The sequence below is a fragment of the Pungitius pungitius genome, chromosome 2, assembly GCF_949316345.1.
Source record: "Pungitius pungitius chromosome 2, fPunPun2.1, whole genome shotgun sequence".
In the NCBI taxonomy this organism is placed as follows: domain Eukaryota; kingdom Metazoa; phylum Chordata; class Actinopteri; order Perciformes; family Gasterosteidae; genus Pungitius; species Pungitius pungitius.
Window position 1 is genome coordinate 5,893,000 of NC_084901.1, and position 12,283 is coordinate 5,905,282.

The 12,283-nt window shown below is 45.6% G+C and overlaps 36 non-coding genes across 36 annotated transcripts; all 36 read right to left on the bottom strand.

The window, feature by feature from the left end:
- Positions 1 to 91: 91 nt before the first annotated feature.
- On the bottom strand, positions 92 to 163 carry trnae-uuc (transfer RNA glutamic acid (anticodon UUC)). Its single transcript has one exon. It is a non-coding gene; the product is annotated as a tRNA-Glu (tRNA).
- A 214-nt stretch (positions 164 to 377) lies between these two features.
- trnae-uuc (transfer RNA glutamic acid (anticodon UUC)) lies at positions 378 to 449 on the bottom strand. The gene has a single exon. It is a non-coding gene; the product is annotated as a tRNA-Glu (tRNA).
- A 558-nt stretch (positions 450 to 1,007) lies between these two features.
- On the bottom strand, positions 1,008 to 1,079 carry trnae-uuc (transfer RNA glutamic acid (anticodon UUC)). The gene has a single exon. It is a non-coding gene; the product is annotated as a tRNA-Glu (tRNA).
- Positions 1,080 to 1,293: 214 nt separating this feature from the next.
- On the bottom strand, positions 1,294 to 1,365 carry trnae-uuc (transfer RNA glutamic acid (anticodon UUC)). The gene has a single exon. It is a non-coding gene; the product is annotated as a tRNA-Glu (tRNA).
- Positions 1,366 to 1,579: 214 nt separating this feature from the next.
- trnae-cuc (transfer RNA glutamic acid (anticodon CUC)) lies at positions 1,580 to 1,651 on the bottom strand. Its single transcript has one exon. It is a non-coding gene; the product is annotated as a tRNA-Glu (tRNA).
- Positions 1,652 to 1,751: 100 nt separating this feature from the next.
- trnae-uuc (transfer RNA glutamic acid (anticodon UUC)) lies at positions 1,752 to 1,823 on the bottom strand. The gene has a single exon. It is a non-coding gene; the product is annotated as a tRNA-Glu (tRNA).
- A 386-nt stretch (positions 1,824 to 2,209) lies between these two features.
- Positions 2,210 to 2,281, bottom strand: trnae-uuc (transfer RNA glutamic acid (anticodon UUC)). The gene has a single exon. It is a non-coding gene; the product is annotated as a tRNA-Glu (tRNA).
- Positions 2,282 to 2,495: 214 nt separating this feature from the next.
- Positions 2,496 to 2,567, bottom strand: trnae-uuc (transfer RNA glutamic acid (anticodon UUC)). The gene has a single exon. It is a non-coding gene; the product is annotated as a tRNA-Glu (tRNA).
- A 214-nt stretch (positions 2,568 to 2,781) lies between these two features.
- On the bottom strand, positions 2,782 to 2,853 carry trnae-cuc (transfer RNA glutamic acid (anticodon CUC)). Its single transcript has one exon. It is a non-coding gene; the product is annotated as a tRNA-Glu (tRNA).
- A 100-nt stretch (positions 2,854 to 2,953) lies between these two features.
- On the bottom strand, positions 2,954 to 3,025 carry trnae-uuc (transfer RNA glutamic acid (anticodon UUC)). Its single transcript has one exon. It is a non-coding gene; the product is annotated as a tRNA-Glu (tRNA).
- A 214-nt stretch (positions 3,026 to 3,239) lies between these two features.
- Positions 3,240 to 3,311, bottom strand: trnae-uuc (transfer RNA glutamic acid (anticodon UUC)). Its single transcript has one exon. It is a non-coding gene; the product is annotated as a tRNA-Glu (tRNA).
- Positions 3,312 to 3,525: 214 nt separating this feature from the next.
- Positions 3,526 to 3,597, bottom strand: trnae-uuc (transfer RNA glutamic acid (anticodon UUC)). The gene has a single exon. It is a non-coding gene; the product is annotated as a tRNA-Glu (tRNA).
- A 100-nt stretch (positions 3,598 to 3,697) lies between these two features.
- trnae-uuc (transfer RNA glutamic acid (anticodon UUC)) lies at positions 3,698 to 3,769 on the bottom strand. The gene has a single exon. It is a non-coding gene; the product is annotated as a tRNA-Glu (tRNA).
- Positions 3,770 to 3,983: 214 nt separating this feature from the next.
- On the bottom strand, positions 3,984 to 4,055 carry trnae-uuc (transfer RNA glutamic acid (anticodon UUC)). The gene has a single exon. It is a non-coding gene; the product is annotated as a tRNA-Glu (tRNA).
- A 100-nt stretch (positions 4,056 to 4,155) lies between these two features.
- trnae-uuc (transfer RNA glutamic acid (anticodon UUC)) lies at positions 4,156 to 4,227 on the bottom strand. The gene has a single exon. It is a non-coding gene; the product is annotated as a tRNA-Glu (tRNA).
- Positions 4,228 to 4,778: 551 nt separating this feature from the next.
- Positions 4,779 to 4,850, bottom strand: trnae-uuc (transfer RNA glutamic acid (anticodon UUC)). Its single transcript has one exon. It is a non-coding gene; the product is annotated as a tRNA-Glu (tRNA).
- A 214-nt stretch (positions 4,851 to 5,064) lies between these two features.
- trnae-cuc (transfer RNA glutamic acid (anticodon CUC)) lies at positions 5,065 to 5,136 on the bottom strand. The gene has a single exon. It is a non-coding gene; the product is annotated as a tRNA-Glu (tRNA).
- Positions 5,137 to 5,580: 444 nt separating this feature from the next.
- On the bottom strand, positions 5,581 to 5,652 carry trnae-uuc (transfer RNA glutamic acid (anticodon UUC)). Its single transcript has one exon. It is a non-coding gene; the product is annotated as a tRNA-Glu (tRNA).
- Positions 5,653 to 5,866: 214 nt separating this feature from the next.
- On the bottom strand, positions 5,867 to 5,938 carry trnae-cuc (transfer RNA glutamic acid (anticodon CUC)). Its single transcript has one exon. It is a non-coding gene; the product is annotated as a tRNA-Glu (tRNA).
- A 272-nt stretch (positions 5,939 to 6,210) lies between these two features.
- On the bottom strand, positions 6,211 to 6,282 carry trnae-uuc (transfer RNA glutamic acid (anticodon UUC)). The gene has a single exon. It is a non-coding gene; the product is annotated as a tRNA-Glu (tRNA).
- Positions 6,283 to 6,840: 558 nt separating this feature from the next.
- trnae-cuc (transfer RNA glutamic acid (anticodon CUC)) lies at positions 6,841 to 6,912 on the bottom strand. The gene has a single exon. It is a non-coding gene; the product is annotated as a tRNA-Glu (tRNA).
- Positions 6,913 to 7,012: 100 nt separating this feature from the next.
- Positions 7,013 to 7,084, bottom strand: trnae-cuc (transfer RNA glutamic acid (anticodon CUC)). Its single transcript has one exon. It is a non-coding gene; the product is annotated as a tRNA-Glu (tRNA).
- Positions 7,085 to 7,184: 100 nt separating this feature from the next.
- trnae-uuc (transfer RNA glutamic acid (anticodon UUC)) lies at positions 7,185 to 7,256 on the bottom strand. The gene has a single exon. It is a non-coding gene; the product is annotated as a tRNA-Glu (tRNA).
- A 214-nt stretch (positions 7,257 to 7,470) lies between these two features.
- On the bottom strand, positions 7,471 to 7,542 carry trnae-cuc (transfer RNA glutamic acid (anticodon CUC)). The gene has a single exon. It is a non-coding gene; the product is annotated as a tRNA-Glu (tRNA).
- A 272-nt stretch (positions 7,543 to 7,814) lies between these two features.
- Positions 7,815 to 7,886, bottom strand: trnae-uuc (transfer RNA glutamic acid (anticodon UUC)). Its single transcript has one exon. It is a non-coding gene; the product is annotated as a tRNA-Glu (tRNA).
- Positions 7,887 to 8,100: 214 nt separating this feature from the next.
- On the bottom strand, positions 8,101 to 8,172 carry trnae-cuc (transfer RNA glutamic acid (anticodon CUC)). The gene has a single exon. It is a non-coding gene; the product is annotated as a tRNA-Glu (tRNA).
- A 272-nt stretch (positions 8,173 to 8,444) lies between these two features.
- On the bottom strand, positions 8,445 to 8,516 carry trnae-uuc (transfer RNA glutamic acid (anticodon UUC)). The gene has a single exon. It is a non-coding gene; the product is annotated as a tRNA-Glu (tRNA).
- A 214-nt stretch (positions 8,517 to 8,730) lies between these two features.
- trnae-cuc (transfer RNA glutamic acid (anticodon CUC)) lies at positions 8,731 to 8,802 on the bottom strand. Its single transcript has one exon. It is a non-coding gene; the product is annotated as a tRNA-Glu (tRNA).
- A 272-nt stretch (positions 8,803 to 9,074) lies between these two features.
- trnae-uuc (transfer RNA glutamic acid (anticodon UUC)) lies at positions 9,075 to 9,146 on the bottom strand. The gene has a single exon. It is a non-coding gene; the product is annotated as a tRNA-Glu (tRNA).
- Positions 9,147 to 9,532: 386 nt separating this feature from the next.
- Positions 9,533 to 9,604, bottom strand: trnae-cuc (transfer RNA glutamic acid (anticodon CUC)). The gene has a single exon. It is a non-coding gene; the product is annotated as a tRNA-Glu (tRNA).
- Positions 9,605 to 9,704: 100 nt separating this feature from the next.
- On the bottom strand, positions 9,705 to 9,776 carry trnae-cuc (transfer RNA glutamic acid (anticodon CUC)). Its single transcript has one exon. It is a non-coding gene; the product is annotated as a tRNA-Glu (tRNA).
- A 100-nt stretch (positions 9,777 to 9,876) lies between these two features.
- On the bottom strand, positions 9,877 to 9,948 carry trnae-uuc (transfer RNA glutamic acid (anticodon UUC)). The gene has a single exon. It is a non-coding gene; the product is annotated as a tRNA-Glu (tRNA).
- A 214-nt stretch (positions 9,949 to 10,162) lies between these two features.
- trnae-cuc (transfer RNA glutamic acid (anticodon CUC)) lies at positions 10,163 to 10,234 on the bottom strand. Its single transcript has one exon. It is a non-coding gene; the product is annotated as a tRNA-Glu (tRNA).
- A 272-nt stretch (positions 10,235 to 10,506) lies between these two features.
- On the bottom strand, positions 10,507 to 10,578 carry trnae-uuc (transfer RNA glutamic acid (anticodon UUC)). The gene has a single exon. It is a non-coding gene; the product is annotated as a tRNA-Glu (tRNA).
- A 558-nt stretch (positions 10,579 to 11,136) lies between these two features.
- On the bottom strand, positions 11,137 to 11,208 carry trnae-uuc (transfer RNA glutamic acid (anticodon UUC)). The gene has a single exon. It is a non-coding gene; the product is annotated as a tRNA-Glu (tRNA).
- Positions 11,209 to 11,766: 558 nt separating this feature from the next.
- trnae-uuc (transfer RNA glutamic acid (anticodon UUC)) lies at positions 11,767 to 11,838 on the bottom strand. Its single transcript has one exon. It is a non-coding gene; the product is annotated as a tRNA-Glu (tRNA).
- Between the last annotated feature and the right edge of the window lie 445 nt (positions 11,839 to 12,283).

The following is a 12,283-nucleotide window of genomic DNA, read 5'->3' on the forward strand; positions in this document are numbered from 1 at the left end:
TAACAGTGGGGGACAAGTTGATGCACATCACATCATTGAAATGTTGCAACGGACAACACAAGCATCAACTAAGGGTAACTTCAAATGACATTTCCCTGACCGGGAATCGAACCCGGGCCGCGGCGGTGAAAGCGCCGAATCCTAGCCACTAGACCACCAGGGACACATTCATGCTAATTAAGTCGTAATATCGGATCGAAAATATTCAGGACATGGAAAATATTGCTTGAATGAAAAGGCTAAACCAGGTTTCCCTGTCTACTAAGAGCATCAAACAATAACTACTTAACAGTGGGGGACAAGTTGATGCACATCACATCATTGAAATGTTGCAACGGACAACACAAGCATCAACTAAGGGTAACTTCAAATGCCATTTCCCTGACCGGGAATCGAACCCGGGCCGCGGCGGTGAAAGCGCCGAATCCTAGCCACTAGACCACCAGGGACACATTCATGCTAATTGAGTCGTAATATCGGATCGAAAATATTCAGGACATGGAAAATGTTGCTTGAATGAAAAGGCTAAACCAGATTTCCCTGTCTACTAAGAGCATCAAACAATAACTACTTAACAGTGGGGGACAAGTTGATGCACATCACATCATTTAAATGTTGCAACGGACAACACAAGCATCAACTAAGGGTAACTTCAAATGCCATTTCCCTGACCGGGAATCGAACCCGGGCCGCGGTGGTGAGAGCGCCGAATCCTAGCCACTAGACCATCAGGGACACAGTTGTGTATATTATGTCCTCCAATCAGATCGAAAACATTCAGCACATCGAATAATTGGCTTAAATTAAAACATCAAGTCAGAACTTTAAAAGCCAATTCCTTGACCGGGAATCGAACCCGGGCCGCGGCGGTGAGAGCGCCGAATCCAAGCCACTAGACCATCAGGGACACAGTTGTGCATATTATGTCCTCCAATCAGATCGAAAACATTCAGCACATCGAATAATTGGCGTAAATAAAAACATCAAGCCAGAACTTTAAATGACATTTCCCTGACCGGGAATCGAACCCGGGCCGCGGCGGTGAAAGCGCCGAATCCTAGCCACTAGACCACCAGGGACACATTCATGCTAATTAAGTCGTAATATCGGATCGAAAATATTCAGGACATGGAAAATATTGCTTGAATGAAAAGGCTAAACCAGGTTTCCCTGTCTACTAAGAGCATCAAACAATAACTACTTAACAGTGGGGGACAAGTTGATGCACATCACATCATTGAAATGTTGCAACGGACAACACAAGCATCAACTAAGGGTAACTTCAAATGCCATTTCCCTGACCGGGAATCGAACCCGGGCCGCGGCGGTGAAAGCGCCGAATCCTAGCCACTAGACCACCAGGGACACATTAATGCTAATTGAGTCGTAATATCGGATCGAAAATATTCAGGACATGGAAAATGTTGCTTGAATGAAAAGGCTAAACCAGATTTCCCTGTCTACTAAGAGCATCAAACAATAACTACTTAACAGTGGGGGACAAGTTGATGCACATCACATCATTGAAATGTTGCAACGGACAACACAAGCATCAACTAAGGGTAACTTCAAATGCCATTTCCCTGACCGGGAATCGAACCCGGGCCGCGGCGGTGAGAGCGCCGAATCCTAGCCACTAGACCATCAGGGACACAGTTGTGCATATTATGTCCTCTAATCAGATCGAAAACATTCAGCACATCGAATAATTGGCGTAAATAAAAACATCAAGCCAGAACTTTAAATGACATTTCCCTGACCGGGAATCAAACCCGGGCCGCGGCGGTGAAAGCGCCGAATCCTAGCCACTAGACCACCAGGGACACATTCATGCTAATTAAGTCGTAATATCGGATCGAAAATATTCAGGACATGGAAAATATTGCTTGAATGAAAAGGCAAAACCAGGTTTCCCTGTCTACTAAGAGCATCAAACAATAACTACTTAACAGTGGGGGACAAGTTGATGCACATCACATCATTGAAATGTTGCAACGGACAACACAAGCATCAACTAAGGGTAACTTCAAATGCCAATTCCCTGACCGGGAATCGAACCCGGCCCGCGGCGGTTAGAGCGCCGAATCCTAGCCACTAGACCATCAGGGACACAGTTGTGCATATTATGTCCTCCAATCAGATCGAAAACATTCAGCACATCGAATAATTGGCGTAAATAAAAACATCAAGCCAGAACTTTAAATGACATTTCCCTGACCGGGAATCGAACCCGGGCCGCGGCGGTGAAAGCGCCGAATCCTAGCCACTAGACCACCAGGGACACATTCATGCTAATTAAGTCGTAATATCGGATCGAAAATATTCAGGACATGGAAAATATTGCTTGAATGAAAAGGCTAAACCAGGTTTCCCTGTCTACTAAGAGCATCAAACAATAACTACTTAACAGTGGGGGACAAGTTGATGCACATCACATCATTGAAATGTTGCAACGGACAACACAAGCATCAACTAAGGGTAACTTCAAATGCCATTTCCCTGACCGGGAATCGAACCCGGGCCGCGGCGGTGAAAGCGCCGAATCCTAGCCACTAGACCACCAAGGACACATTCATGCTAATTGAGTCGTAATATCGGATCGAAAATATTCAGGACATGGAAAATGTTGCTTGAATGAAAAGGCTAAACCAGATTTCCCTGTCTACTAAGAGCATCAAACAATAACTACTTAACAGTGGGGGACAAGTTGATGCACATCACATCATTGAAATGTTGCAACGGACAACACAAGCATCAACTAAGGGTAACTTCAAATGCCATTTCCCTGACCGGGAATCGAACCCGGGCCGCGGCGGTGAGAGCGCCGAATCCTAGCCACTAGACCATCAGGGACACAGTTGTGCATATTATGTCCTCTAATCAGATCGAAAACATTCAGCACATCGAATAATTGGCGTAAATAAAAACATCAAGCCAGAACTTTAAATGACATTTCCCTGACCGGGAATCGAACCCGGGCCGCGGCGGTGAAAGCGCCGAATCCTAGCCACTAGACCACCAGGGACACATTCATGCTAATTAAGTCGTAATATCGGATCAAAAATATTCAGGACATGGAAAATATTGCTTGAATGAAAAGGCTAAACCAGATTTCCCTGTCTACTAAGAGCATCAAACAATAACTACTTAACAGTGGGGGACAAGTTGATGCACATCACATCATTGAAATGTTGCAACTGACAACACAAGCATAAACTAAGGGTATCTTCAAATGCCATTTCCCTGACCGGGAATCGAACCCGGGCCGCGGCGGTGAAAGCGCCAAATCCTAGCCACTAGACCACCAGGGACAGATTCATGCTAATTAAGTCGTAATATCGGATCGAAAATATTCAGGACATGGAAAATATTGCTTGAATGAAAAGGCTAAACCAGGTTTCCCTGTCTACTAAGAGCATCGAACAATAACTACTTAACAGTGGGGGACAAGTTGATGCACATCACATCATTGAAATGTTGCAACGGACAACACAAGCATCAACTAAGGGTAACTTCAAATGCCAATTCCCTGACCGGGAATCGAACCCGGGCCGCGGCGGTGAAAGCGCCGAATCCTAGCCACTAGACCACCAGGGACACAGTTGTGCATATTATGTCCTCCAATCAGATCGAAAACATTCAGCACATCGAATAATTGGCGTAAATAAAAACATCAAGCCAGAACTTTAAATGACATTTCCCTGACCGGGAATCGAACCCGGGCCGCGGCAGTGAAAGCGCCGAATCCTAGCCACTAGACCACCAGGGACACATTCATGCTAATTAAGTCGTAATATCGGATCGAAAATATTCAGGACATGAAAAATATTGCTTGAATGAAAAGGCTAAACCAGATTTCCCTGTCTACTAAGAGCATCGAACAATAACTACTTAACAGTGGGGGACAAGTTGATGCACATCACATCATTGAAATGTTGCAACGGACAACACAAGCATCAACTAAGGGTAACTTCAAATGCCAATTCCCTGACCGGGAATCGAACCCGGGCCGCGGCGGTGAAAGCGCCGAATCCTAGCCACTAGACCACCAGGGACACAGTTGTGCATATTATGTCCTCCAATCAGATCGAAAACATTCAGCACATCGAATAATTGGCGTAAATAAAAACATCAAGCCAGAACTTTAAATGACATTTCCCTGACCGGGAATCGAACCCGGGCCGCGGCGGTGAAAGCGCCGAATCCTAGCCACTAGACCACCAGGGACACATTCATGCTAATTAAGTCGTAATATCGGATCGAAAATATTCAGGACATGGAAAATATTGCTTGAATGAAAAGGCTAAACCAGGTTTCCCTGTCTACTAAGAGCATCAAACAATAACTATCAAATAACAAGTTGATGCACATCACATCATTTAAATGTTGCAACGGACAACACAAGCATCAACTAAGGGTAACTTCAAATGCCATTTCCCTGACCGGGAATCGAACCCGGGCCGCGGTGGTGAGAGCGCCGAATCCTAGCCACTAGACCATCAGGGACACAGTTGTGTATATTATGTCCTCCAATCAGATCGAAAACATTCAGCACATCGAATAATTGGCTTAAATTAAAACATCAAGTCAGAACTTTAAAAGCCAATTCCTTGACCGGGAATCGAACCCGGGCCGCGGCGGTGAGAGCGCCGAATCCAAGCCACTAGACCATCAGGGACACAGTTGTGCATATTATGTCCTCCAATCAGATCGAAAACATTCAGCACATCGAATAATTGGCGTAAATAAAAACATCAAGCCAGAACTTTAAATGACATTTCCCTGACCGGGAATCGAACCCGGGCCGCGGCGGTGAAAGCGCCGAATCCTAGCCACTAGACCACCAGGGACACATTCATGCTAATTAAGTCGTAATATCGGATCGAAAATATTCAGGACATGGAAAATACTGCTTGAATGAAAATGCTAAACCAGGTTTCCCTGTCTACTAAGAGCATCAAACAATAACTACTTAACAGTGGGGGACAAGTTGATGCACATCACATCATTGAAATGTTGCAACGGACAACACAAGCATCAACTAAGGGTAACTTCAAATGCCATTTCCCTGACCGGGAATCGAACCCGGGCCGCGGCGGTGAGAGCGCCGAATCCTAGCCACTAGACCATCAGGGACACAGTTGTGTATATTATGTCCTCCAATCAGATCGAAAACATTCAGCACATCGAATAATTGGTTTAAATTAAAACGTCAAGTCAGAACTTTAAAAGCCAATTCCTTGACCGGGAATCGAACCCGGGCCGCGGCGGTGAGAGCGCCGAATCCTAGCCACTAGACCATCAGGGACACAGTTGTGTATATTATGTCCTCCAATCAGATCGAAAACATTCAGCACATCGAATAATTGGCTTAAATTAAAACATCAAGTCAGAACTTTAAAAGCCAATTCCTTGACCGGGAATCGAACCCGGGCCGCGGCGGTGAGAGCGCCGAATCCTAGCCACTAGACCATCAGGGACACAGTTGTGCATATTATGTCCTCCAATCAGATCGAAAACATTCAGCACATCGAATAATTGGCGTAAATAAAAACATCAAGCCAGAACTTTAAATGACATTTCCCTGACCGGGAATCGAACCCGGGCCGCGGCGGTGAAAGCGCCGAATCCTAGCCACTAGACCACCAGGGACACATTCATGCTAATTAAGTCGTAATATCGGATCGAAAATATTCAGGACATGGAAAATACTGCTTGAATGAAAATGCTAAACCAGGTTTCCCTGTCTACTAAGAGCATCAAACAATAACTACTTAACAGTGGGGGACAAGTTGATGCACATCACATAATTGAAATGTTGCAACGGACAACACAAGCATCAACTAAGGGTAACTTCAAATGCCATTTCCCTGACCGGGAATCGAACCCGGGCCGCGGCGGTGAGAGCGCCGAATCCTAGCCACTAGACCATCAGGGACACAGTTGTGTATATTATGTCGTCCAATCAGATCGAAAACATTCAGCACATCGAATAATTGGCTTAAATTAAAACATCAAGTCAGAACTTTAAAAGCCAATTCCTTGACCGGGAATCGAACCCGGGCCGCGGCGGTGAGAGCGCCGAATCCTAGCCACTAGACCATCAGGGACACAGTTGTGCATATTATGTCCTCCAATCAGATCGAAAACATTCAGCACATTGAATAATTGGCGTAAATAAAAACATCAAGCCAGAACTTTAAATGACATTTCCCTGACCGGGAATCGAACCCGGGCCGCGGCGGTGAAAGCGCCGAATCCTAGCCACTAGACCACCAGGGACACATTCATGCTAATTAAGTCGTAATATCGGATCGAAAATATTCAGGACATGGAAAATATTGCTTGAATGAAAAGGCTAAACCAGGTTTCCCTGTCTACTAAGAGCATCAAACAATAACTACTTAACAGTGGGGGACAAGTTGATGCACATCACATCATTGAAATGTTGCAACGGACAACACAAGCATCAACTAAGGGTAACTTCAAATGCCATTTCCCTGACCGGGAATCGAACCCGGGCCGCGGCGGTGAGAGCGCCGAATGCTAGCCACTAGACCATCAGGGACACAGTTGTGCATATTATGTCCTCCAATCAGATCGAAAACATTCAGCACATCGAATAATTGGCTTAAATTAAAACATCAAGTCAGAACTTTAAAAGCCAATTCCTTGACCGGGAATCGAACCCGGGCCGCGGCGGTGAGAGCGCCGAATCCTAGCCACTAGACCATCAGGGACACAGTTGTGCATATTATGTCCTCCAATCAGATCGAAAACATTCAGCACATCGAATAATTGGCGTAAATAAAAACATCAAGCCAGAACTTTAAATGACATTTCCCTGACCGGGAATCGAACCCGGGCCGCGGCGGTGAGAGCGCCGAATCCTAGCCACTAGACCATCAGGGACACAGTTGTGTATATTATGTCCTCCAATCAGATCGAAAACATTCAGCACATCGAATAATTGGCTTAAATTAAAACATCAAGTCAGAACTTTAAAAGTCAATTCCCTGACCGGGAATCGAACCCGGGCCGCGGCGGTGAGAGCGCCGAATCCTAGCCACTAGACCATCAGGGACACAGTTGTGCATATTATGTCTTCCAATCAGATCGAAAACATTCAGCACATCGAATAATTGGCGTAAATAAAAACATCAAGCCAGAACTTTAAATGACATTTCCCTGACCGGGAATCGAACCCGGGCCGCGGCGGTGAAAGCGCCGAATCCTAGCCACTAGACCACCAGGGACACATTCATGCTAATTAAGTCGTAATATCGGATCGAAAATATTCAGGACATGGAAAATACTGCTTGAATGAAAATGCTAAACCAGGTTTCCCTGTCTACTAAGAGCATCAAACAATAACTACTTAACAGTGGGGGACAAGTTGATGCACATCACATAATTGAAATGTTGCAACGGACAACACAAGCATCAACTAAGGGTAACTTCAAATGCCATTTCCCTGACCGGGAATCGAACCCGGGCCGCGGCGGTGAGAGCGCCGAATCCTAGCCACTAGACCATCAGGGACACAGTTGTGTATATTATGTCCTCCAATCAGATCGAAAACATTCAGCACATCGAATAATTGGCTTAAATTAAAACATCAAGTCAGAACTTTAAAAGCCAATTCCTTGACCGGGAATCGAACCCGGGCCGCGGCGGTGAGAGCGCCGAATCCTAGCCACTAGACCATCAGGGACACAGTTGTGCATATTATGTCCTCCAATCAGATCGAAAACATTCAGCACATCGAATAATTGGCGTAAATAAAAACATCAAGCCAGAACTTTAAATGACATTTCCCTGACCGGGAATCGAACCCGGGCCGCGGCGGTGAAAGCGCCGAATCCTAGCCACTAGACCACCAGGGACACATTCATGCTAATTAAGTCGTAATATCGGATCGAAAATATTCAGGACATGGAAAATACTGCTTGAATGAAAATGCTAAACCAGGTTTCCCTGTCTACTAAGAGCATCAAACAATAACTACTTAACAGTGGGGGACAAGTTGATGCACATCACATAATTGAAATGTTGCAACGGACAACACAAGCATCAACTAAGGGTAACTTCAAATGCCATTTCCCTGACCGGGAATCGAACCCGGGCCGCGGCGGTGAGAGCGCCGAATCCTAGCCACTAGACCATCAGGGACACAGTTGTGTATATTATGTCCTCCAATCAGATCGAAAACATTCAGCACATCGAATAATTGGCTTAAATTAAAACATCAAGTCAGAACTTTAAAAGCCAATTCCTTGACCGGGAATCGAACCCGGGCCGCGGCGGTGAGAGCGCCGAATCCTAGCCACTAGACCATCAGGGACACAGTTGTGCATATTATGTCCTCCAATCAGATCGAAAACATTCAGCACATCGAATAATTGGCGTAAATAAAAACATCAAGCCAGAACTTTAAATGACATTTCCCTGACCGGGAATCGAACCCGGGCCGCGGCGGTGAAAGCGCCGAATCCTAGCCACTAGACCACCAGGGACACATTCATGCTAATTAAGTCGTAATATCGGATCGAAAATATTCAGGACATGGAAAATACTGCTTGAATGAAAATGCTAAACCAGGTTTCCCTGTCTACTAAGAGCATCAAACAATAACTACTTAACAGTGGGGGACAAGTTGATGCACATCACATCATTGAAATGTTGCAACGGACAACACAAGCATCAACTAAGGGTAACTTCAAATGCCATTTCCCTGACCGGGAATCGAACCCGGGCCGCGGCGGTGAGAGCGCCGAATCCTAGCCACTAGACCATCAGGGACACAGTTGTGTATATTATGTCCTCCAATCAGATCGAAAACTTTCAGCACATCGAATAATTGGCTTAAATTAAAACATCAAGTCAGAACTTTAAAAGCCAATTCCTTGACCGGGAATCGAACCCGGGCCGCGGCGGTGAGAGCGCCGAATCCTAGCCACTAGACCATCAGGGACACAGTTGTGCATATTATGTCCTCCAATCAGATCGAAAACATTCAGCACATTGAATAATTGGCGTAAATAAAAACATCAAGCCAGAACTTTAAATGACATTTCCCTGACCGGGAATCGAACCCGGGCCGCGGCGGTGAAAGCGCCGAATCCTAGCCACTAGACCACCAGGGACACATTCATGCTAATTAAGTCGTAATATCGGATCGAAAATATTCAGGACATGGAAAATATTGCTTGAATGAAAAGGCTAAACCAGGTTTCCCTGTCTACTAAGAGCATCAAACAATAACTACTTAACAGTGGGGGACAAGTTGATGCACATCACATCATTGAAATGTTGCAACGGACAACACAAGCATCAACTAAGGGTAACTTCAAATGCCATTTCCCTGACCGGGAATCGAACCCGGGCCGCGGCGGTGAGAGCGCCGAATGCTAGCCACTAGACCATCAGGGACACAGTTGTGCATATTATGTCCTCCAATCAGATCGAAAACATTCAGCACATCGAATAATTGGCTTAAATTAAAACATCAAGTCAGAACTTTAAAAGCCAATTCCCTGACCGGGAATCGAACCCGGGCCGCGGCGGTGAGAGCGCCGAATCCTAGCCACTAGACCATCAGGGACACAGTTGTGCATATTATGTCCTCCAATCAGATCGAAAACATTCAGCACATTGAATAATTGGCTTAAATTAAAACATCAAGTCAGAACTTTAAAAGCCAATTCCCTGACCGGGAATCGAACCCGGGCCGCGGCGGTGAGAGCGCCGAATCCTAGCCACTAGACCATCAGGGACACAGTTGTGCATATTATGTCCTCCAATCAGATCGAAAACATTCAGCACCTCGAATAATTGGCGTAAATAAAAACATCAAGCCAGAACTTTAAATGACATTTCCCTGACCGGGAATCGAACCCAGGCCGCGGCGGTGAAAACGCCGAATCCTAGCCACTAGACCACCAGGGACACATTCATGCTAATTAAGTCGTAATATCGGATCGAAAATATTCAGGACATGGAAAATATTGCTTGAATGAAAATGCTAAACCAGGTTTCCCTGTCTACTAAGAGCATCAAACAATAACTACTTAACAGTGGGGGACAAGTTGTTGCAAATCACATCATTGAAATGTTGCAACGGACAACACAAGCATCAACTAAGGGTAACTTCAAATGCCATTTCCCTGACCGGGAATCGAACCCGGGCCGCGGCGGTGAGAGCGCCGAATCCTAGCCACTAGACCATCAGGGACACAGTTGTGTATATTATGTCCTCCAATCAGATCGAAAACATTCAGCACATCGAATAATTGGCTTAAATTAAAACATCAAGTCAGAACTTTAAAAGCCAATTCCCTGACCGGGAATCGAACCCGGGCCGCGGCGGTGAGAGCGCCGAATCCTAGCCACTAGACCATCAGGGACACAGTTGTGCATATTATGTCTTCCAATCAGATCGAAAACATTCAGCACATCGAATAATTGGCGTAAATAAAAACATCAAGCCAGAACTTTAAATGACATTTCCCTGACCGGGAATCGAACCCGGGCCGCGGCGGTGAAAGCGCCGAATCCTAGCCACTAGACCACCAGGGACACATTCATGCTAATTAAGTCGTAATATCGGATCGAAAATATTCAGGACATGGAAAATATTGCTTGAATGAAAAGGCTAAACCAGATTTCCGTGTCTAGTAAGAGGATCAAACAATAAATACTTAACAGTGGGGGACAAGGTGATGCACATCACATCATTGAAATGTTGCAACGGACAACACAAGCATCAACTAAGGGTAACTTCAAATGCCATTTCCCTGACCGGGAATCGAACCCGGGCCGCGGCGGTGAGAGCGCCGAATCCTAGCCACTAGACCATCAGGGACACAGTTGTGTATATTATGTCGTCCAATCAGATCGAAAACATTCAGCACATCGAATAATTGGCTTAAATTAAAACATCAAGTCAGAACTTTAAAAGCCAATTCCTTGACCGGGAATCGAACCCGGGCCGCGGCGGTGAGAGCGCCGAATCCTAGCCACTAGACCATCAGGGACACAGTTGTGCATATTATGTCCTCCAATCAGATCGAAAACATTCAGCACATTGAATAATTGGCGTAAATAAAAACATCAAGCCAGAACTTTAAATGACATTTCCCTGACCGGGAATCGAACCCGGGCCGCGGCGGTGAAAGCACCGAATCCTAGCCACTAGACCACCAGGGACACATTCATGCTAATTAAGTCGTAATATCGGATCGAAAATATTCAGGACATGGAAAATATTGCTTGAATGAAAAGGCTAAACCAGGTTTCCCTGTCTACTAAGAGCATCAAACAATAACTACTTAACAGTGGGGGACAAGTTGATGCACATCACATCATTGAAATGTTGCAACGGACAACACAAGCATCAACTAAGGGTAACTTTAAATGCCATTTCCCTGACCGGGAATCGAACCCGGGCCGCGGCGGTGAGAGCGCCGAATGCTAGCCACTAGACCATCAGGGACACAGTTGTGCATATTATGTCCTCCAATCAGATCGAAAACATTCAGCACATCGAATAATTGGCTTAAATTAAAACATCAAGTCAGAACTTTAAAAGCCAATTCCCTGACCGGGAATCGAACCCGGGCCGCGGCGGTGAGAGCGCCGAATCCTAGCCACTAGACCATCAGGGACACAGTTGTGCATATTATGTCCTCCAATCAGATCGAAAACATTCAGCACATCGAATAATTGGCGTAAATAAAAACATCAAGCCAGAACTTTAAATGACATTTCCCTGACCGGGAATCGAACCCGGGCCGCGGCGGTGAAAGCGCCGAATCCTAGCCACTAGACCACCAGGGACACATTCATGCTAATTAAGTCGTAATATCGGATCGAAAATATTCAGGACATGGAAAATACTGCTTGAATGAAAATGCTAAACCAGGTTTCCCTGTCTACTAAGAGCATCAAACAATAACTACTTAACAGTGGGGGACAAGTTGATGCACATCACATCATTGAAATGTTGCAACGGACAACACAAGCATCAACTAAGGGTAACTTCAAATGCCATTTCCCTGACCGGGAATCGAACCCGGGCCGCGGCGGTGAGAGCGCCGAATCCTAGCCACTAGACCATCAGGGACACAGTTGTGTATATTATGTCGTCCAATCAGATCGAAAACATTCAGCACATCGAATAATTGGCTTAAATTAAAACATCAAGTCAGAACTTTAAAAGCCAATTCCTTGACCGGGAATCGAACCCGGGCCGCGGCGGTGAGAGCGCCGAATCCTAGCCACT